General features: G+C 40.8%; 1 protein-coding gene across 9 annotated transcripts in view; it reads right to left on the reverse strand.

Annotated features, from left to right (window-relative positions):
• The window catches only part of LOC122543347 (zinc finger CCCH domain-containing protein 10-like), a 150,430-nt gene that overhangs the window by 64,552 nt on the left and 62,861 nt on the right, over window positions 1-23,017 (reverse strand). Inside the window, exon 1 of one of the 9 annotated variants that reach the window (XM_043681919.1) lies at window positions 5,781-5,803. The exons of the other annotated variants lie outside the window; for them this stretch is intronic. The gene's annotated coding sequence lies outside the window, so the exon portion shown is untranslated. Of the gene's footprint in view, window positions 1-5,780; window positions 5,804-23,017 lie in introns of those variants that run through there. 9 annotated transcript variants of the gene reach the window in all.

Here is a 23,017-nt window from a genome sequence, read left to right on the forward strand (position 1 = left end):
ACTCTCAAGAAATATAGTGACCACTAGGAAGCAAAGTTGCAGGTTAACATCTGTGGGTATTATGGAATTAAAAGCATCAAAATGTATTCATATACCTGTTATTGACACTTTTCAAATTTAAAGGAAATAATCTTGTACCTGACAGGATACTGGAGACCAAAGCTCAGATTATGCATAAATTGGAAGAACTATTGACCAGTGTGTTTGCAGGACATTAACTGAATTAAGATCTCAAGTAAACTCAATAATTTGTTATAACAGGAAATGTAAACCACTAAATAATTCATTCAGGAAGGCTGGGCAGGATCTGATAAGACAAAATATTACAAATTCTTGAACAGTGAAAGAAACAATTAGGAGGACCAGACAGAGTTGTGCAATGAGAAAACTAGCATCACCCCACATTTGCAAAAGAAACTGTAATATTAAAAATCTGAAATGTCTACTGGAAGTATTCAGAAACATTGAACGAGCTTTGTTTTCAACTGCAAACATTAATCCAAAACCAAAGATATATACATATTAACCCAATTAGCTGAAATTGAACTGCATTAAATGCAACGTTTTGAAATTCTGTTTTCACATTCCACTTGCACCCTACTCACTCCACCCCCAAGACTATAGACATTCTAATTCTGTGTATCAAATAGAAAAATAAAAAGGTTTGATATTGAGATTCCTATCGCTGTAGTCCAGTTCAACTTGGCTGACCCGCCTGCTTCTGATTAGCAACTGCAGTACAAAATGCTCTTCAACTCAATTACAATTTTCTTCTGTCCTCTTCTGAAAGAAAACACTCGTGAAAAATTAAAGTTCCATAGACACGTGCAGCCTTTGACTAAACTGTCCAAGACACCTTTATTTATTATATTAATGAGTCTGACAATTAGCATAAGCAGGCTATGAAAATTCTATCAGGGAGCAGTTGGTACAAGTCAGTCAGACTCAGCCCATAACCCTGTATATCATGAAACTAACTGCCACCAGCACCATACTGGTGAGATCAGGTGCTTCAGGAGAGACCACGAATCCAACCTAGGATAGGTGTGCCTCAGTATCATAATAGAAGCACATTAATCCACTGAACCATTGGGGATTTAGAGCCTCAGTGCACTGCATAGATGTGTCAAAGAAGCATCTCAGCTTCAAAGGCTTGAACTGGCCTCTCACTGGAATCATCCATACAAGTTTGCATAGGTATCCATAGACCAAAGATAACTTCCTTCAATAAGCTACAAGGCTCAGTCTATTTTAAATTTGAGTAGCATTTTTAATAAATGAATGCAATATCACCAATAGTACTGATGACAAGCATAAAAGTTTGAGGGAAATTGCATTAAACAGGGATGGATTGTTGAGTATCCGAATGTAGGAGCAGAGAGCAGGCCATGTAACACCCCACTTTCAGTGCCAAAATATACGGGAGGAGGAAAAACAAACGGTAAACAAAGGAAATAATTTGAACAATGTTAATAAAATTAAACAATTCCTAAATAATATTTTATATTAACAAATACAAACTTTGATTAGATGGTCTTACTGACCTTAAATGCAAGGTATCAGAACTGTATTCAACAAATTTGCTCCAACCTCCCCAATACTAAGAAGGCAGAAAGCTTATCTGTTTGTAGAATATGCCTATGCTATTCTTAATTCCACTGTAAAGAGATGTTTTAGAATAGTCTGATGTTGCTCTCAATTCCCTGCAGCTAAAAGTTCAAACTTGGATGACTGGAGGAAACAGGAAAGTGAATCTGTATTTCTAAATGCAGGACGTTTGAGGCTCAACTTAATATACAGAAGGAACCCAGGCTAGAAAAGACTTCAGTTTATGTTGTGCCTCTCACAACCTAATGGACAACTTGGGACATACAACTAATGTTGTGATTTTTAACAACCAATCTGCACACAAAAATCACCCACAAGCAACGTGATGACGACTAGATAACCTGTTTTGCAAAAACCTGATTGAGGGATAAATATCAGCTAGAACATCAGGGAGCACTTCCCTGCTCCTCTTCCAAACGCTGCCATGGGATCTTCTGTTCAACCGGTTGAAGGAGGAGAAGGTGGAGTGGGGGGGGGGGTGGTGGTGGTATTGCGGCCTTGGTTTAATGACTCCTCTAAAAGGAGCTTCCTCTCAATACAATACTCGGGGTGTCATCTTCAATTGGAAACTCAAATTCCTGGGGTCGAATTTGACCCCACAACATTCTGACACAAACGTGTTGAGAATTTTCTTTAAACAATGTAAACCAGCACAGAATTAACTTAATCCTGGCTCAATAATAGATATGATAAACATCATGCTTAAAACTATGAAAATGAATAAATGCATTTTAAGAACAAAAGTAGTTTGTGTTCAATTTGTACCAGATGTTTTAAATCAAATGTTTGAAAGAGTAAAACAGTGGAGGGTTGCCAGTTGAATCCAAGAATCAGAACAGAAGGTATAAGAAATGTGGCATAACCTAGCCTGTGGATTCTAATGTATGTAGAAATCAAAGTAAAATATCTAATTTACAGACACTAATGCACAAACAGCTCCTTCAGGACAGAATGTTTACACAAGTTCACTTATATAATCTCTTGTAAACATGGAGATTTTTGAACATTTGTTTAACTGTCTAGAGATTTAATAAAGGCATTCATGATTTGTGATGTTATCTCTTATTAGGCAAGGACAACACATGGCAGAGAGAGCAGCCTCCATTAATGTTATTTTGACATTGTATACCATTATTGTATAAAAACTCCAATCAAATGTTCAGAACAATTTTCAGAGATTATTGCTAATCCAGAACAATTGATATTCAAAGATAATATTGGAACAAAGGTGGTTGGTTAGACAGCTGGTTTGCGATGCAGATTGATGCGAATACCGCAAGTTAACTTCTACACCAGCTGAGGTTACCATGAAGGATTCTCCTCCTCAAACCTCTCTCCTTGCCTGACACATGGTAGTTTAACTTGAGAGTCACCATCATTTGTCTCTCTCTAATGAGAGCAGTGCTCTGCTCCAGTAGAACTATAATGACTTTACCCACGCCTTGAGCCTGTTCCACCATTCAATGAGATCATGGGTGATCTGTGGCCTAATTCCATACACCTGCCCTTGGCCCATATTCCTTCATACCTTTGCTTAACAAACATTTTAAATTTGAGATAGATAATTAACAACTGATCTAGCATCCCCATCCTTTGTGTGTAGAAATGCTTCCCTACATCTCTTCTGAACTGACCCCAATTCTCAAAGTATGCCCCCTAGTTTTAGAGTCCCCAATCAGTGGAAATGGTTTATATTTATCTACCCTGTCTTTCCTTGTTAACATCCTGAAGACTTCAATTTAGGACAAATAAAAAAATGTCCTGAAGGGGATTATGATTAGGTTCTGATGCAGAGGAAAATTGGGAATGCTAAAAATTTGTTGATCAAAATTCTTGGATTTTTCATTACTGGGAAAACAATGATTTGCCAAGTTAAACTATTTTAAACAATTCCACGAAAAGCTGAAGGATACGCTCACATTTACCCATGCTATTAGATATTATACCATTGAACAATGATGATTTTTTAAATCAATAAATCTGAGCCAATTATGTGCAAATGTGATGGATAACATAAATGCAAAACATTTACAACAATAGGCATGTTTAGACTATGCAGGGAAATTTTGTTTTTAGCAATATGGTTTATTGGAATACTTCCTGGTGTCGTGGGGATTAAATTTAAGAATTCAGCCAGTCAGTTCTTCCATGGATTGCAAATTCGTGTATTTTCTATTATAACGTATTTAATTTTTAGCCCTCATCTCTGAAAGCTGATAATACACAGCAAGGTTGTATATAACAAATAAAACGAACTATCTTGTAGTTCGCAGTACCAAGAAATGGGATGCAGCTGTTCTCTGACATAATTTTGGGCTTTGGTCACACATGGGATTATACTGGACTTTTGGGGGGAGGGGGGTGGGCACAAAGAGCACACAAAAGTTACAAAAAAATGATATATGCATGGAGACTGTTTGTTCCTCGCAAAATAAATATGAAAATAAAGGTCTGCATTTATACAGCCATTTTCATGACCATTGATTGATTCATTTGTCTTTCCTCAAAGAAAACAATGATGGATAACTGCAGCTTTTTTGATGTTGACATCCATTTTTCATTTGGTGGAACAAATAACTTAAATCGCTGTCTGATGTCAGAGGGTCATTAGAATACTTACATTTTTATAACTATCAATACAAATGACAATTGCAGTAGTTTGCTTCAACAAAGTTAACTTAAAGAGCACTTTGCATCAAAATATGTTTTCTGTAGTTTAGAGAATTACAAATAAAAATCAGTGATCTAACTATTTTAACACTTCAAAATACATCAAAACAATATCCCTTCCCTGAACTGCAACACTAGATGGATTAGGGAAAGAGAAGAATTGTTGTGTAAGTCAGTAATTAATCAAGGTGGGAAGGTAGTTCCAATGCAGAAGTATACCTAGATGTTTGAAATCAGATCATTCAGAAATATGAAGAATTATAACATGGTAACACCACCTGAAAGAGAACTTTTCCACAAAAGCTTCTGAAAACTAAACAGATGTTGAGGTTGTTCAAAATCAGAAGATCCATTTTATACCCGCCTTATATAATTTTTATTCCAACTATTAATAATTTAAACAAACCTTCCATTTAAGCAATATGGAGATTCCGATGCTTCAGGATGATTTAAGAGCATGCCGGGATGCTTTGTTTAAATAAAAGGACAGGTGGTGATATTCAACTTAACATTACAAGCAATATTTGAAAACAGCATGATGAGCTTTTAGGGAACGGTTTAAGACTACGACTGAGCTACTGGAGAACAGCAAGTAGTAAAAGTCAAGTTTTGTAGTGAATGAATCTAGTAACTCATGACACATACTAAGAAATATTTTGCCATTTTTTAAAGAATGCAGTTAACAAAAGTATGCATTACATGCACCCTCACAATGTTGTCACTTGTTCACTGCTAAACTGATCAACTGAGGTGTGCCCTGAAATAACAAAGTTCACAATTAGCTTAATTTATAACTACTTGCCTTTTTGCATGCAATGCAGATTCTTCTGGGATAAACTGCTGAGATTAGAAAGAAACTGGGGTCTATTCTATTAGGCATAATAAAGATTAACAATACAGAATGCCAGGCCTCAGTCACATCCTCTCAAGAGTATCACTCCCTGACAGCACAGCATCCCTATTATTTCAAAGAAATATGGAAACCACCACTCCTACTCCATTTGTTTGTTCAGATACACATTCTGTTCCACTTGTGACACCTGAATGTAAGTTCCCTGTTAAGTTTCTGCAGCACACGATTCTTGTGAAATTATTAGCAATCAACTGTTTGTGAAATTATGCCACATTCCTATCTCAGCAAGTGTAATATTTCACTTCAGATGGCTACCTCCTTGATGTGGAAAATACTCATTGCAAGAGTACTTGGTACATGCTTTTCATTGTGATTTCCATAATCAAAAGCATCATATTTTACATGCAATAATTTACATTCAAGCCTACAAAATCTACCCTTCTAATCGCCATGGAAGATTTGAATCAAACCTTTTCGTAAAGAGGCATGTGATAAAGCAAAATGCCAAATTCAGAACACTCATTAGCATTTGGATGGCAAAACCTGTAGCGCTTGCCGCAGATGCAGAGGTTGCGCAAGATGTCTCAGCAAATGTCATCAATGCTATTGGCAGCCTTGCTGTTGTCACTGTTGACTAAATGATCTGTACCTTACAGTCTATAGATTAATTCAGCGCTGCTCAGTCAAGATGCTCAACAAGGAACTGCAAAAGAAAAACAAGTCATGTCTTTACAAAGAAAGAGGGAATTACAGGTATCCACAAAATAACTAATTCACTCATCTCAATGATTAAAACATTCATTGAAAGTAAACCATTAATGGAAGACATACATGTAATAAGAGTTGATGGAATTTCAGCTTTCTACCCTGACCAAGTTTTTCTCCATTCCTGAATGAACCAGATGTACCAGATTTCTGACATTGCGCTCAGATGCACATTCATTATGTGTGGACCTAAAAAGGCATCCCATTCACTTGTGGAAGCTAAGCTAAACCTAATCCAATGATCACCGCATACACTTACTGGAGGGCTCACTGGAAAATGATCAGGCATGAGACTTTATTGCCCCATAATCCAGAAGGCCAGAGACAAAACTGTATCAACTCTACTTCTATGCTGGCAGTGATTAGCCAACTCATCACTGAACACCAATCAAAATCAGGGATCTTTAGGCTTCATAGACATCTAAACAAGTTGAATCATAAGGGTGCTCTGACTTATTGCTATCGATAATATTGAATAGAACATCTATGTGCACCATACAGAGATCAGGGACTGTCAATTAGAAGCAGAAAAATTGGCTGGATCTCCTTTCTATTACCTGAGAACAATTAAAGCAGTTAATTGACTGAGATCAACATCAGCAAGGTCAGGGACTGAATTTGGAATCTTATTAGCCTATTGAACATCACACAAAACTCAGCAATGCATTTAAGGTCAGATCCATTAAAGTTCAGCAATGGTATGCTTTCCTAATCAGACATTGGAAGATGTCTGGAAGACCCATAATGACTTGCCCATTGGTGAAAATCAGAAACTTCATCACACCTCCCTTGAAAGCACAGTAGCAACTACAGACTTTGTGGCTCCAAAGGATATAAACTGGTCATATACCACTGATGCATTTCGTACGTGTCAGGCCACCTTTTTTACTTTAGCACCATGTAACCATTCTAATGGTGAAACTTGTTAATACAAGTTGCGACAATTTACATGTCGCACATTTCCAAGTATAGTTTAGCAAAGCAGTCCAACACTAATTGGTCTGTGGGGGAAAAATACCCAGAAGGCAATTGGAAGTGTTACTGTTTCACTTCTTATGAAGGCAATAGATCAATAAATTAACCTATCTAACGAGCGGAGGACAATTCTGTTTGTTCTCATGTAACATGGAAACATCAATAAGGTGAGGCAGAATCAGTGAAATAAAATTCAAGACACTTGTATCTTTAAATAAAAGCCTGGGTATAAACCATTTAAAATTTCTTTTTAAATCAGGATAAAAATATACACAGCCAGCAAAACGATGAGACATTTTCATAAAAATGGTGTAACTGTAGCTGAATTCTGTGTATTCTTGTTAAAACTTGCAGAAAATTGGCCGCCACTACATTCAACCCTACCATATTGCAAAAAAAACATGTGCTTAGTCTGCTAAATTCTCAACTGATCAAGGCCTTTATGCGCCAAGACTATTTATTTCTAATCCACGTCGACATCAGAAATTTTACTTTTTAAACTTAACACTGCCACTCTCAAAAGTAAATGAAAGTAAAATCAAAAATGAATCGTCATAAACTTTGAGCAATTTCAAATTACCTTTGAGGGAAATCAAGTGAACTTTAAATAAGCAGCATGGAAGATGGCAGTGCACCAAATTGTTACACGTACTAATTAGAATACTGGCTCCACAGAGTGGCTATTACAAATTAAGCTGCATTACCTCTAGCCTGACATTTTAACCTGTTTTTATGAAAGCGCTAATTTAGCTCAAACTAACAGCGTGCATCATAACTTAGACATCCAAGTGTATACTCCGAGTGAAAATAACACAACAGACAGGAAAATGTAAGATTTCAAGCAAGAATGGCTTTGCTACATCAACGTTCGTTTTTTTTCGGTTTTGGGACAAGTATCAATGAGAATCATTGTGCAAAAGAAAAAAAAGCAGTCATCACTTACCTGCACAACATATTGCAACAGAAAGATATTACTCAAGTGGATCATAGAGTGATCTTGCTCGCATTCATGCTCCATCCCAAAGTCATTTATTTATTGCTATAGTCTTACTGCTAAGATGTCAATCCAGCAACTTACAAGGGGTGAGGCAAGACAATATTTACGTATGTAAACTACTGTAGTTAAAACTTCATGAAATTAAGTGGGAAATTCAATCCTACCCAAACAGATCTCCAGTGATGTTGCTCAATAGAGAGAAGGTTTCTGAGATTTGGGTGCTAGAGTGGAAAATGCATGTTTCCAGTGAAAGTAGTTTCAACACTAATGTTAACAGCTATAACATGACAAAACTGCATTTGAATCAGAACAGAAATTGCTAGAGAAACTCAGATCTGACAGCAACTGTGGAAAGAAAGCAGAGTTAACGTTGAGTTCAGTCCCCATTCCTCAGAACTAATAGTAGCTAGGAAAAGGTAGTATTTATGCTGGCTGGCTGTTTTGAGGGGAGGGGGCACTACACTGTGAGCAGCACATACTAGATTGAGTGAGGTGCAGGTAAATCGCTGCTTCACCTTGATGGTATGTCTGGAGACTTGGATCGTGAGAAAGGAGGACAAAAATGGGCAGGTGTTGCACATTCTGCAACTGCATGGAAAGCTGCTGTGGAGGGTGGGGTACGAGGTGGTGTTGGGAGTGGACCAGGGTGTCCCAGATGGAATGGCTTCTGTGAAATGCTGGCAATGGACGAGAGGGAAATGTGTGTCAAGTGGGAGCATCTCACTGGATTTGGCAGAAATGGTGGCTTATGATCCTTGGGAAATGAATGATGGTGGGGTGGAAAGTAAGGACCAGGAGACGCTATTGGTGTTGTAAGAGGGTAAGAAAAGGGGCGAGGGCAGAAGTGCGGGAAATGGATCGGACACAGCTGAGGGCCTATCAACCACAGTAGCAGGGAATCCTCAGTTGAGGGAAAAGGGGGACTTTTCTGAGGCCCATCTGTCTCTGGAAGGTGGCATCATCACAACAGATGGGATGGAGACAGAGGAACTGGGAGAATGGGAAAGAGTTCTTGCGGACACCAGGGTGTGAGGATGTATAGTCCAGGCAACTGTGGGAATTGTAGGGTTTGCAGTGGTTAACAGTTGCCATCCTATTATCAGAAATGAAAAAGAGAGATGTCGACAAAAGGGAAGAGTCAGAGATGCACCAGGTGAAGGCAAGAGCAGGGTGGAAATTGGAAGCAAAATTGATACATTTTTCCAGTTCAGAATGAGGCAGGGAAGCAGCAACGATGTTACTGATGCACTAGAAAGAGGTATATGTGGGGATCAGAGTAGGACTGGTACGAAGAATGCTTTACATGCCCCACAAAGAGGCAGGCATAAATGGGGCCCATACGGGTACCAATGGCCACCCCTGTAAAAGACCTGCTGTAAAAGACAGGAGTTAAAAAGGAGAAGCTTTTCAAAGTGAAGACCTGCTCGGCCAAATAGAGGAGGGTAGTGGGGATGGGCATGTAAGAAGGACTGCACATCCATGGTGAAGAGGTGGCAGCCGGTACCTGCAACCTGGAGATTTTGAAAATAATGTAAAGCTGGATGTAAGTTTGTTCGCTGAGCTGGAAGATTTGTTTTCAGATGTTCCATCACCATACTAGATAACATCTTCAGTGAGCCTTCAGTGAAGTACTGGTGGTATGGCCCACTTTTTATTTGTTTAGTTTTCCTTGGGTTAGTGATGTCATTTCCTTTTTTTTCCCCCCCTCAGGGGTGGTAAATAGGATCCAAGTCAATGTGTTTGTTGATAGCACTCCAACCGGAACTCTATGCTTCTAGGCATGTATCCGGAATACATTAACATCAACTAGCCACAAAATGACACAACCCTGTCTCACGAGTATCCTCACATACAGATAAGGAAGGACATCATTTCAACTGGGACAACACATCCATCCTAGGACAAGCCAAACAGAGACACGCGGCAGAATTCCTAGAAGTGTGGCACTTCAACCAGAACTCTATCAACAAACACATTGACTTGGATCCCATTTACCGCCCCGAGAAAGAGAACCGGAAATGACATCACAAATCCAAGGAAAACTAAGAGCAAATAAGAAGCAAGCCATACCACCAGTGCTTCATCAGAGGCTCACTGATGTTATCTAGTATGGTGACAAAACATCTGAAAATGAACCTTCCAGCTCAACGAGCAAACTTACATCCAGAACCTCAACCTGAGTTACAAATCTTCTCAAAACTCACGAATAAGGTAAAGCATCAGTGGGATCAAGTTAAGTGGGAAGGGACTGGACACCATTTTGGTTTTGGCAAAACTAAGGACTGCAGATTCTGGAGATTAGAATCAAGATTAGAGTGGTGAGTGGTGCTGGAAAAGCACAGCAGGTCAGGCAGCATCCAAGGAGCAGGAAAACCGACATTTCGGGCAGGAGCCCTTCATCAGGAATGAGGATGGAAGCCTCGGGGCAGGGCTGGGGAGAAGGCAGTTGAGTGCGCAATAGGTGGATGGAGGAAGGGGTAAAGGTGATAGGTTGGAGAGGAGGGTGGAGCGGATAGGTGGGAAGGAAGATGGACAGGTGGGACAGGTCATGAGGATGGTGCTGAGCTGGAAGTTTGGAACTGGGGTAAGGTGAGAAATTAAACACAGATTAGGTGACTGCTTTGCAAAACACCCAAATTCTGTCCACAAAAATGACCCTTAGGCTTCCAGTTGCCTGCTACTTTTACACACCACTGTGTTCTCTGGTCAACATTTCTGTCTTGGGCTTGCTGCAGTGCGCCAAGGCTTAGCACAAGCTGGAAGAACAGCACCTTGTCTTCTGCTTAGGAACCCTGCAGCCTTCAGAACCTTATATAGAGTTCAAGAATTTTAGAACCTGACCACCTTCTTCCACATTTTTTACTTACACCTGAGGCCCTGTTGTCACACTGGCTGCTTTCAGCATACCCAACCCATTTTCATCTACCTATGGTCATAGGTATCAGCTTTTTTTTCCCTCCCGAGCAGACCATCACTAATATCTTTGTCTCCTTACTGTCATTCTCTTTCTTGATGTCCCCTTCCCCCAAGCATAAATAGCACATTTTTCCAGCTATCAGAATTTGATTTGAATTATTGTCACATGTACCCAAGTACAGTGAAAAACTTGAGCAGTACAGGCTGATCATAGTAAGCAAAGACATACAGATCATAGTGTGCTTGGACAGAGTGAGGCATACAGGTTACACTCTGAAGGGGCACTGGACTCGAAGCGTTGACTCTCCACAGATGCTGCCAGACCTGCTGAGCTTCCTCCAGCAATTTCAGTTTGTGTTTCAAATTTCTAGTATCACAATTCTTTGAGTTTCTTTTGCTTTTTAAATCAGCTCCATTTGCACTCTATTTTTAAGTGCATCTGCAGCATACATGATAACATAGTAGTGAAGAAGAAAGAAAGAAAAAGCAGACAGTACCTCAAACTTGACTTAGCCCATACCATCTTGCCTATTTACTCCCCAGCACTTGCTTTTTCCTCAGTGTATCAGGATCATACGGTTTTAATGAATTGAAGAAACCTGACACACATATAGATCTGGAATGCATTGCCTAGAGCATGGAGGCAAGTTCACTCTGCCAAGGACATGGAGGTCCTGGGCCTCCTTCACCGCCGCTCCCTCACCACCAGACGCCTGGAGGAAGAATGCCTCATCTTCCGCTTTGGAACACTTCAACATCAGGGCATCAATGTGGACTTCAACAGTTTCCTCATTTCCCCTTCCCCCACCTCATCCTAGTTCCAAACTTCCAGCTCAGCACTGTCCCCATAACTTGTCCTACCTGCCTATCTTCTTTTCCACCTATCCACTCCACCCTCCTCCCTGACCTATCACCTTCATCCCCTCCCCCACTCACTTATTGTACTCTATGCTACTTTCTCCCCACCCCCACCAGCTTATCTCTCCACCCTTCAGGCTCTCTGCCTTTATTCCTGATGAAGGGCTTTTGCCCGAAACGTCGATTTTCCTGCTCCTCGGATGCTGCCCGAACTGCTGTGCTCTTCCAGCACCACTAATCCAGAATACTTTTAGCAGAAGACTGTGGCAGAATAGATGCCACAACGTTGTGAAGATAGTTGGGCCTTTTCTTATTGGAGATACTCATCGGTTGGATGCTTCATTAGAGTTGTGTTCGTAAACAGACAGGATCACTTACAATTTTAACATCAAGGGAGGATTTTTGATGAAGCAGGTGAAAATAATTCATAGGATTAAAAACTAACAAGTTATTTTGAGGAATTCTATCTACTGGCCATAGACAAGATTCAACTTCCACATAAAATTTTTCTACTTTAACTATGGACACAAAATCAGCTGATGCAGTTATATTAAGTTATAAATCACATAACATCAGGTTATAGTGCAACAGGTTTGTTTGGTAGCAGCAGAATCTGTGTCTTATGATCCTACTCCACTGCTACCTGAAGAAAGAGCAGTGCTCCAAAAACTAGTAGTGCAACAGGTTTGTTTGGAAGTATGACCTGGTGTTGAGAGATTTCAGACTGGGGTGGACAAAGTTATAAAGCACACACCAGGTTATAGTCGGATCATCAGACACAGATCCTGCTCCACAGCTACCTGACGAAGAAACAGTGCTTCAAAAACTAGTACTTCCAAATCAATCTGTTGGATTATAACCAGGAGTTGTGAGATTTATAACTTTGTCCACCCCAGTCCAACACTGGCACCTCCACATCATGCCAGATATATAACATCAAGTGCCCCGTTTCCAAAACACGACCATGAGATTCTTCAAAAGAAGCAAAGTTAGAAACCACAGGAGAACAAGGCCAGTGCACAGAGACCATAAAGATCTTTCAGCCCGATGGCTGGTCTGGTCCACAAGTTGATCATGGCTGATCTAATAATCCTCAACTTCACTTTCCTGCCTTTTCCCTATTGCCTTTGTTTCACTTAATGATTAAAAATCTGTTTCAGCCTTCAATATACTTAATGACCCAGACTCAACAGCCCTCTGCAGAAGAAAAAAGTTCCTCATCTGTGTCTTAAGTGTGCAAACCATTATTCAGAGATTATGCCCACTGATCCAACTCTCCCACAAGGGAAAACAAACTCACAACATCTAGCCTGTCAAGTCCCCAAAAAATCTTATTTTAATAAGGTAATCTCTCATTCTTCTAAATTCCAATGAGCACAGACCAGCCTCATAAGACATTCCTTCCATTACTGGTATCAACTGAGTGAATCTTCTCTGGATTGCCTTGAATGGCAGTTTATCTTTCCTTTGAGAAAAGGACGAAAACGGTCTTAAGTATTCGAGATGTGGTCTGACTAGTGCCTTGTATAACTTTAGCAAGACTTCCGATCTCTTATATTACATTCCCTTTGAAATAAAGGACAATGTTCCTTTGTTTTGGTTCAAATTCCCTTCAATAATATTTTCCTTTTGTGGTTCAACATGTTTATAAGGCCTGAATTTTAAGTTCACGAGAGATAGTTCACGAGTGACAGTAATAGGGTGGTTGTTATGGGGGACTTTAACTTTCCTGATATTGATTGGGAAAGCTATAGCTCAAGTTCGATTTATAACTTTGTCCACCCCAGTCCGAAATCTCTCAACACCAGGTTATAGTGCAACAGGTTTGTTTGGAAGTACTAGTTTTTGGAGCACTGCTCTTTCTTCAGATAGCTGTGAAGTAGGATCATAAGACACAGATTCTGGTGCACAGCTACCTGAAGAAGCAGTGCTCCAAAAACTAGTACTTCCAAACAAACCTGTTGCACTATAACCTGGTGTTGTGTGATTTATAACTTAATATATCTGCATCAGCCTTTTAATTTTTCTGAACTAATTCTGAAAGCAAAAACACTAATAAGTAATATAAAAAAAGGCAAGAGAATCTTTAAATGTGTGAAAAGGAATAGCGAGAAATGGCTTCTCATAGGAGACAGGGAGTTCGAATACTACCATTTCAGGATGGTAATTAATGTACCAACTTTGCAGATGACACCAATTGGAAAGGCAAATAGCGAGAAGTCTGCAGAGGGTTCTGGACAGGCTAAGTGAATGGGCAAAAACTTGACAGCTGGAATATTATATGGGAAAATGTGAGGTTATACTCTCTAGCAGGAAGAATAGAGCAATAAAATATTATTTCAATGGAGAAAGCAGCAACAGATGGATTTGGGGCTCTTGTACATAAATCATAAAAAGCCAGCATGCATGTACAGCAGGTATTACGGCAGACAAATGCAATGCTGACCTTTATTTGAAAGGAAATAGTATAAAAATAGGGAAATATTGCTAAAACGAGACAAGGCACAAGTGAGACCACATCTGGATATCCTGGAGAATTCTGGTTCTTTCAAAGAAAACATATACAGAGGGACCTAGATTGTCCGAATATCAGATTATCCGAAGGAGATCTCGAGATCCCGATAGAAACATTACATCAAAGATGTGTTTCTAACACTGATCGTGTCTTTTGTTTAAAGTGATTAAAAGTGAACTCGGCTTACTGAAATGCTGCCGAGAACAGTCTTGCACTGATGGCAGCCCAAATGTCTGACCTCCATGCGCTGAGCTTCCACCCCACCCCCCAATTTTCTCTGCAGTTCTAAACAGGCGTGTACCCTAAACCCCCCCTTCGCCAGATTATCTCTCCAACATCATCCTGTACAGGGCAAAGGTGGAACCTGTCAAAAACTTTGCACTGAAAATTTGTGTGTGGGGCTGTGTGTACACTATTTGGAGACCCCCCTCCCCCAAAAGGCAGCAGCAGCAGCAGTCTTGTCATTGGTGTCCAGTCCGGCTTCCCCGGGGGTGTGGTGGGGAGGGACAGTGTTGGACAGGGTTGCAGGGGAAGGGAGAGCGGGGAGTAATGTTGGACGTGGATCACATAGGGGGCAGTGTTGGATGCGGTTAGGGATGTGCAGGGGCTCGCGTGTAGTGTGCTGCTGCCTAGTTTTTCTGAACGGGGAGCGGACTTGAATGAGAATAGACCTTATTAACAGAAGCTTCTTAGAGAGAGAGAGACAAAGAATGCGTCCATCTCTGTAGCGTGTCTGTGTGTTTCACATTGTTGAAAGTTTCTTTCCCCTGGTAGGACATACTAGGACCAGAGGGCATAATCTCAGAGTAAGGAGTTGCTCATTTAAATCAGATGAGGAGTAATTTCCTCTCCTAGAGGGTAGTAAATCTGCAGAATTCTTTACTGCTGAGGCTGGGCCATTAAGTTCAATCAAGATTGAGAAAAACAAGATTGTTAATCATTAAGGGAATCAAGGATTGAGAAAAAGGCAGGAAAGTGGAGTTGAAGATGTTCAGATCAACTATGATCACACTGAACGAGCTTACTTCTTCCACATCTTATCATCTTACAACATTCAGCAAGTTCTATAAGACAGCTCCTCATAGATAATATCAAAAATAAAACTGGGTAAAAAAAATGACTGCAGATGCTGGAAACCAGATTCTGGATTAGTGGTGCTGGAAGAGCACAGCAGTTCAGGCAGCATCCGAGGAGCAGGAAAATCGACGTTTCGGGCAAAAGCCCTTCATCAGGAATACAGGCAGAGTGCCTGAAGGGTGGAGAGATAAATGAGAGGAGGGTGGGGAGAAAGTAGCATAGAGTACAATAGGTGAGTGGGGGAGGGGATGAAGGTGATAGGTCAGGGAGGAGGGTGGAGTGGATAGGTGGAAAAGAAGATAGGCAGGTAGGACAAGTCATGGGGACAGTGCTGAGCTGGAAATTTGCAACTAGGGTGAGGTGGGGGAAGGGGAAATGAGGAAACTGTTGAAGTCCACATTGATGCCCTGGGGTTGAAGTGTTCCGAGGCGGAAGATGAGGCGTTCTTCCTCCAGGCGTCTGGTGGTGAGGGAGCGGTGGTGGAGGAGGCCCAGCACCTCCATATTCTCGGCAGAGTGGGAGGGGGAGTTGAAATGTTGGGCCACGGGGCGGTTTGGTTGATTGGTGCGGGTGTCTCGGAGATGTTCCCTAAAGCGCTCTGCGAGGAGGCGTCCAGTCTCCCCAATGTAGAGGAGACCGCATCGTGAGCAACGGATACAATAAATGATATTGGTGGATGTGCAGGTAAAACTTTGATGGATGTGGAAGGCTCCTTTAGGGCCTTGGATGGAGGTGAGGGAGGAGGTGTGGGCGCAGGTTTTGCGATTTCTGCAGTGGCAGGGGAAGGTGCCAGGCCGGGAGGGTGGGTTGTAGGGGGGCGTGGACCTGACCAGGTAGTCACGGAGGAACGGTCTTTGCGGAAGGCGGAAAGGGGTGGGGAGGGAAACATATCCCTGGTGGTGGGGTCCGTTTGGAGGTGGCGGAAATGTCGGCGGATGATTTGGTTTATGCAAAGGTTGGTAGGGTGGAAAGTGAGCACTCGGGGTGTTTTGTCCTTGTTACGATTGGAGGGGTGCGGTCTGAGGGCAGAGGTGCGGGATGTGGACGAGATGCGTTGGAGGGCATCTTTAACCACGTGGGAAGGGAAATTGTGGTCTCTAAAGAAGGAGGCCATCTGGTGTGTTCTGTGGTGGAACTGGTCCTCCTGGGAGGAGATACGGCGGAGGTGGAGGAATTGGGAATACGGGATGGAATTTTTGCAGGAGGTAGGGTGGGGGCTGGTGTCAGAGATGGGATGGAGCATAGTGCCTGTATTGGGAAATCTGTCCCCACATGGTACTAGCTTTCCAAACAGACTTTTTTTGCTTAAGTTTCCACTCAAATTTACTTGTACATCATCAAGATCGAAAACAGAGCCAATGCAATCAGTATTTTGGAAAGTTTGTTTTATGCATTAACAATATTCCTTAATGAATAGCAACCTCACAGTTTTATTAATACCACTAAAAACTGAGTTCCCACAATTAAATATTTCCAATCATTGGTCGGCATGGACAGGTTGGACCAAAGGGTCTGTTTCCATGCTATACATCTCTATGACTCTATAGCATCAATGAGTAACCCAATTCTAAATCTTAAAATTACTTTAAAATATACAGAATTATTTACTAATTTCACTGCTAAGAGTACAAAGATCAACAGATTTGAAGAGAGGACATAGAGTGGTAGTAGAGGGTCGTTTTTCAGACTGGAGGCCTTCCACTACTGCTTGTGATTTAAATAAATGATTTGCAGTAAACATAAGAAACATGGTTAGTAAATTTGCAGATGATACCAAAATTGGAGCTGCAGTGGACAGGAAAGAAGGTTAGTTCAGAGTACAACAGGGCAATGATCAGATGGGCCAATGGGCTGAAGAGTGGCAGGTGAAGATAAATGGGAGGTGCTTCATTGTGCAAAGGCAAATCAGGGCTGGACTTACAATACTTAACGGTAAGATCCTGAGGAACATTGCTGAACAAAGAAACCTTGGACTACAGGTCCAAAGTTCCTTGAAAGTGGAGTCACAGGTAGACAGAATAGTGAAGGTGAGTCACAGGTAGACAGAATAGTGAAGGTGGTGTTTGGTATGCTTACCTTTATTAGTGCATTGAGTTTGAGAGTTAGGATGTCATGTTGCAGCTGTACAGAACATTAGTTAGGCTATTTTTTGGTGTACTGCATTCAATTCTGGTCTCCCTGCTATAGGAAGGATGTTTGAAACTTGAAAGGGTTCAGAAAAGATTTATAAGAATGTTGCCACGGTTGGAGGATTTAGAGTCATAGAGATGTACAGCATGGAAATAGACCCTTCGGTCCAACCCATCCATGCCGACCAGGTATCCCAACCCAATCTAGTCCCACCTGCCAGCACCTGGCCCATATCCCTCCAAACCCTTTCTATTCATATACACATCCAGATGCCTCTTAAATGTTGCAATCGTACCAGCCTCCACCACATCCTCTGGCAGCTCATTCCAGACACGTACCACCCTCTGTGTTGAGCTAGAGGAAGAGGCCAAATAGGCTGGGGCTATACTTTCCCTGGAGCAGAGACTGAAGGGTAAACTTACAGAAGTCTACAAAATCATGATGGCATAGATAGGGTGAATAGCCAAGGCTTTTTTTCCCCTAGGGTAGGGGAGTCCAAACCTAGAAGGCACAGGTTTAAGGTGTGGGGGAAAAAAAACTTAATGGGGACCTAAGGGGCAACTTTTTCATTCAGTGGGTGGTGCGCACCTGGAAGTGGTGGAAGCTAGTACAATTACAACATTTAAAAGGCATCTGGATGGGTATATACGAAGGGTTTAAAGGGATATACTAACAAAGAGGACAAGATTAATTTAGGATATCCGGACAGCATGGAAGAGTTGAGCAGTAAGGTCTATTTCCATGCTGTACCTCTCTCTGATTCTAAACAGGCCCAATTAGCAGAAATTCACATCACTGATCAATTAAATCTGCACAGTATTCAGTTTACAGGGAATGTATTTAAATTGTACTTCACATCAGTTCCTACTGTTATCACTGAGATATTAGCCAGCAGGGAGAAATTGTACCAGGATTGATAGAGTAAATTGAAAATAGAGTTCATTCAAAAGAATTAGTTAAACAGTATGAGGGTATTATGCCACAATGGTATAGCTAGAAGGCTTGAGTTCAAATCCCACCTGACAGAGGTGTGTCATAACTTGTCTGAATAGATTGATAAATATTGATTTAGAACTATTGCAATCAGAGAGAGAAATTAGGGCTCTGTGGACTATGGCGAGAACTAGAACACTAACCCTAGCGATCTTTTTTTCCCACAAGATAAATTAGAGAAGGTCCTCCAACTAAAAGCACTGAACAAACTTTTTAAAAAACCAAGCCAAACCAACTAGAAACCCTAGTGATAGGTAGATAGAGGCCAGCAGAGCAAAAGAAAAAAAAACAGACGGGGTACAAGAGAAACAGAAATCACTTAGGAAAGGCGATTTTTAAAGATGTCTTGAGCAACACCGAAGGAGATCAACTTCTAAATATTGGTTATCGAAGTTAAGAAAAAGCTCTTTAGCTGACAACACTCAGGTACAAGGCCATCTCTGAAGATTCGGCTCCCACCAACCCTCAGAAAGGTTTATTGTTCAAAAAATATGAATGGTATTTTCGTAAAAATTCCATCTGAAATCAATTAGCGAACTCAAGTAAACAGCAATTTATTATTATACGAATTAGATTAAATTTATCCAACAATGTGATTCGGCAGCCGCGGTCGCTCCAGATTACTGTTGAACCAAGTGCCTCGCAAACGCGTTCGCTGGATTTCAGGCTGTAATGGCGCCTTTAGGCCTCGACTTCCTGTTACAAATTAAAATGACCCCCAGCTCACAAACAAACACGAATCTTCTAAGTACAGCGTATGCACATATAAATCTTGGAATGATTCCAATGACCCCGAAGCTTTTAACATGTGTCAAAACTCACAAACCACGGGTAGGTTTACCTATACAGCACAGCTCCGTTCTGCTCAGTTCCTTCCCTCACAGGCTTCAACACAAAGAGGCTCAACGCAGGTCCTCCCAGTCAAGGGTAACTTCACGACAAAGAGCATTAAACTAGGTCCTCCCAGTCAAGAGGGACTCCAAGCTAAAACAAGGCGTATCATAGGCGCCTTTGACAACAAAATTTGAAAAACTCATTCCATGCCTCGTCGAATACTAAATACCATTTATTAAATGGAAATCGCTCATTTTTATTTAAGATGTGCCATTTTCACAAACGTCATTTTAGAAAACATAACACACTCTACATAGAAGTTTTGTAAACTACTCTGATATAGGAACAAGGGATTGGACTGTATCTACATAGAATTCTGGTGTTTCCAATGAAAATTTAGGAATCAAATGCTTACACTATATTAAACATGAAAAAAAGGGAAACACCGGATTTTATTTTATGAACATAATTTTTGGCAGTCTGATTTGAGAGGTGATCGTACGAAATCTAGCAATCTATATCACTCTTGCAACGATCATTCTTAACAATATTGCGGCGTCTTCTATCACGACGTTTATTTCTTCTAAAAAAAATCAGTATTCGATTAACCATTGTTAATTCAGATCACACAAACTTTCTGGCCAAAGTCGGGCAACTTACTCTAAGGCCTTCCAGAGCTGGTATATAATCGAAGATAGTTCACTACCCGCCTTGCTTACGAATGAGAGGAACTCGGCCTTCAAGGAGTAGTGAAACGAACCACACATTGCCTATGGAAAAGTAAACACCTTCCTCTCAACAACACACAACAGCAAACTAGTCCTTCAACTCCACTTAAATGCACTGGGTCCCTTAGAAGCCACAAAATGTGGCCTTCATTATAGACACCAATCCTTCAACAATATTAAACCATAGACTATTATTTACATTATTATTTCACTTCATCCAATAAAAATGAAAACAAGTGAAATTTCGATGTTTCCCTTTAAATTCACAAAATTACTGTGCAATCATTTGAAGTTAACTTCTCTTTCAAGCCATTTACAAAACTAGGAAAGGAAAGAAAAGACCCACCTATTATCAATCTTATCCTTTTAAGGGTATAGGATCTTTTCCAATCATGGCACCGTTAACTCTTGTGAAATGCACAAAGTGAAGATCATTTGTGGCCAATTTCAGGAAAATCTCTACTTTGTTTCTTCCTTATAGATAGGATAGTGAAGAAGGCATGTCGGAGGCGAGGAGTGACCTTATAGAATTTATGAAGGGCATGGATAGGGTAAATAGACAGAGTCTTTTCCCTGGGGTCGGGGAGTCCAAGAACTAGAGGGAATAGGTTTAGGGTGAGAGGGGAAAGATATAAAAGAGACCTACGAGGTAACGTTTTCTCGCAGAGGGTGGTACACGTATGGAATGAGCTGCCACGTATGGAAGTGGTAGAGGCTGGTACAATTGCAACATTTAAGAGGCATTTGGATGGGTATATGAATAGGAAGTGTTTGGAGGTATATCGGCCGGGTGCTGGCAGGTGGGACTAGATTGGGTTGGGATATCTGGTCGGCATGGATGGGTTGGACTGAGGGGTCTGTTTCCATGCTGTACATCTCCATGACTCTCTGACTCTATTTATTGCTGAATGATTTACAAAGAACAACCAAGGTTAGGCTGATTGAATTAGCTGAAAAATTAGGGTTAGAGTTATAAGGGGGCTCAGAAAGATAACTGTGCAACATTTGAAGTTGGAAGAACAGCAACACAAATCACATGGTGAGTCAATTGAGTTAGTAGTATTTTACGTACAGATGAAGCCGTTTGAAATAAAGAAAGTAAAAGAAATGTTAAGAAAACTTGAACTGGTGGAAAAAGGAAAGGAAAGAGCATTTCAGGTAAAGAATATTTCAGGTAAGGGAAAAGGTGAAAGAAAGGAAATGCCAGCTTAAAAGTCCGAAACTAAACTAAAAGGCCTCTGACTCCATGGAACATGTTGACGAGGAAAGATTTGAATTTAATCCAAGATCTATTGGGGAGCTATTTAAATTTGTGCAAGCCCTCCCAAAATTTGATGGAGGAATCATTGTGGTATTTTTAATTTCTTTTGAAAAGATAGCTAAGCAGATGAGTTAGCTAAAATAAAACTGGACATTGCTCACAGGCTCCTATAGATTATAAAGTGGAAAAAAAGACTATTCTCAGTATGAGTTGATCCCTGAGGCTTACAAACAGATATTTTTGAACATCCGGAACCATCCTGGAACTACTTTTTGAACTTGAGAGATAAACCAAAATAACTTTGATCATTGGATGCAGACAGTAAAGATAGAGACTACGTATATGAGACCTTAGGGATAATTATGAGCTGGTCCACAAATCCAAACATTACTTTCTGTCACCACTCACAAACCCAAGAAAGATAGAAAGTTGGAAGGTGAAAGAAAGTCAAATAGCCAAGAATAAGAACCGATACTGGGAAACTCTGCAGGCCAGACAGAGAAGTGCTGAGCTGAAAGTGATATCCAAAGGCCTCAGTATTTCCATTGTCATAATCTGGGACACCTTCATGCATATTGCTGGAAGTTGTGAGGTAAATCCATATCAGGGTACACAAAGCCAGTGCAGTAAAATGAACCCTGACTGAGAGTGCAAAAGATCAGTTGTTACTCTGACCATGGCTGTGAGATGAAGTATAAACATTGCTGTGAGTACAGGGTAATTAAGCAAGGCACCTGAGAGTTACAAGGAATTCTTGTGAAAATGAAAAGTAACTCCTTCTTCCTCAAATGAGGCAACTAAATCTGTAGTCATAGTAGAGATATGGGAGCCACTCAAGTCTTTCATTGGAGAAAGGTATGACTTTCCATCAGAGAATGACATGAATGTGAATGTTTTAGTATCTATTAGTAAATAGGAGGAAACAGCAGGGACAGCAACTTCTGAGATAACATGAGAGAGTGCATTTTCATCAAGAGAAGAGCAGACCTATGTTAGAAGGACAGCAGCAACAGGAGATAAAAATTGGCAGCAGACAGTCCCTTCAACCTGTTTCAACCTATCAGAGCCAAAGTGTGACGTAACAGGAAAATGGGCAGGTGATTGGTGAGTATTTCTTACGTGTCTCTTTTGTTTAACCAAGTGGTTTAAATCAAGACACATTATGACAGCAGCAGAGTACAGTAAAGAAATTCATTTTTAAGTTATTTAACATTCAAATTAATTAATTAAATAGGATAGAGATTGCTGAGCAGGTGAGGTGTTGAGGTTGTAGAATGTGGAAGATGGTGGATGCATGTGATCTATGATGAGCTCATTTGTAGCAGTTGTTGGCTGCATGAACAACTCAAAGTTGATGAGTTGGAGTCTGAACTGCAGACACTGTGCCACATCAGGGAGGGAGAGAATTACTTGGACACTATTTTGGGAGACAGTTCCATCCCCTACATTAATTACATCAAATTTGATCTGTGGCCAAGGACAGGAAGATGTGGCTGTAAGAAAGACAGGTATAGGGAGCCAGAATGTAGCTTTGAAGGAGTCTCAACCTTGTCCATCAGGCACAAGTTCCTTTTTCCTGGTATGGATGAGGGCACAGACTGCAGGGAGGATGATCAAACTGACGACAGCACCAGAATGCCATTCAAGTGAGGGGAGAAAAAAGAAATGTAATAGTAATAGGCATAGCATAGTTAGGGAAATAGATACTGTTCTTTGCAGCAAAGACAGAGTCTCAAAGGCTGTGTTGTCTACCTGGTGACAAGGTTCAGGACATCTCTTCTGGGATGGATAAGAACTTGGAGTGGAAAGGGTAGGAGTTGTGGTTCGCATAGGTACC

This window comes from Chiloscyllium plagiosum, chromosome 43 (assembly GCF_004010195.1).
Source record: "Chiloscyllium plagiosum isolate BGI_BamShark_2017 chromosome 43, ASM401019v2, whole genome shotgun sequence".
Classification (NCBI taxonomy): domain Eukaryota; kingdom Metazoa; phylum Chordata; class Chondrichthyes; order Orectolobiformes; family Hemiscylliidae; genus Chiloscyllium; species Chiloscyllium plagiosum.